This window comes from Propithecus coquereli, unplaced genomic scaffold (genome assembly GCF_000956105.1).
Source record: "Propithecus coquereli isolate 6110/MARCELLA unplaced genomic scaffold, Pcoq_1.0 Scaffold491, whole genome shotgun sequence".
In the NCBI taxonomy this organism is placed as follows: Eukaryota; Metazoa; Chordata; class Mammalia; order Primates; family Indriidae; genus Propithecus; species Propithecus coquereli.
In genome coordinates, this window is record NW_012150741.1 from 1,118,367 (window position 1) to 1,119,320 (window position 954).

Sequence of the window (954 nt, forward strand, 5' to 3'; positions counted from 1 at the left end):
TATAATCTTAATTTTTATGATTGTGCACTAATGCAAAGCTTCACACTGTTTATGTATTAAAAACTGAAAATACTTCAATCATATGTATATAAAGAACTGAAAATAAGGAAAACATAACTGAATGTTAAAAAAGACTGAGAACTGGGAGACCATCTCTAATCCCGTGAAAACTCTAAACTTTCATTTTTGTGCAATTCTTTAATTTCAAAAATTTAAAGATACAAAAGGGTTTTACCATGAAAAGTCCCCCACCCTCCCTATTAATGTGGCCATTTAATGGCCAGGTAAATTAACAATCTCCATATAGGCAATAAATACTACGGGTTTCCTGTATTTTCTTACAGGTGTATTCTACACATATATGTAAGAAAATGCTTAATTTTCCTCTCCCTCATGTTTTTTTAAAAACAGAAAAGGTGTAAATGCTCTCTTTTAAAGAGCCAGGGCCAGGTGTAGTGACGCGCCTATAATCCTAGTGCTTTGGGAGGCTGAGGCAGGAGCTTAAGGTTGCCCAGCCTGTGTGACAGAGTGATAAACAAACAAACAAAAAAAAAGAACCCCAAACTTGTATTTGGAAAGGTTCCGTTATATTGCTATTGACATCTAATCTTTTATTGCTCAAAGAGACAAAAGCCATAGGAAGTAAAGATGAGCACTCCCAGTCTGCCTCCATAGTTTTCATGATTAAGTTTACATCAGTAATTTTAGACATTTTTAGGGCGACTTTGGCATGGACAATAGCAATTTCTAATGTCTATACCTTTCAGCTGAAGCAGACAGGCTGCAGGGAGCAGTTCTTGCACATTCTCCACCGTCACATGTACTGTTTCTGTGTACACAAAGTCTAACAGGATTTCCATGGTAGAGGCAGTTAAACCTTGGATATCAACATAAGGTTTCCCCTTCTCTGAAAGCTGAAAATTCAAGGGGTACGAAAGAATGGTGGTTATAATT

At 36.5% G+C, this 954-nt stretch overlaps 1 protein-coding gene across 1 annotated transcript in view; it reads right to left on the bottom strand.

The window, feature by feature from the left end:
• The window catches only part of KLHL12 (kelch-like family member 12), an 18,399-nt gene that overhangs the window by 17,099 nt on the left and 346 nt on the right, over nucleotides 1-954 (bottom strand). The window lies entirely within an intron of this gene.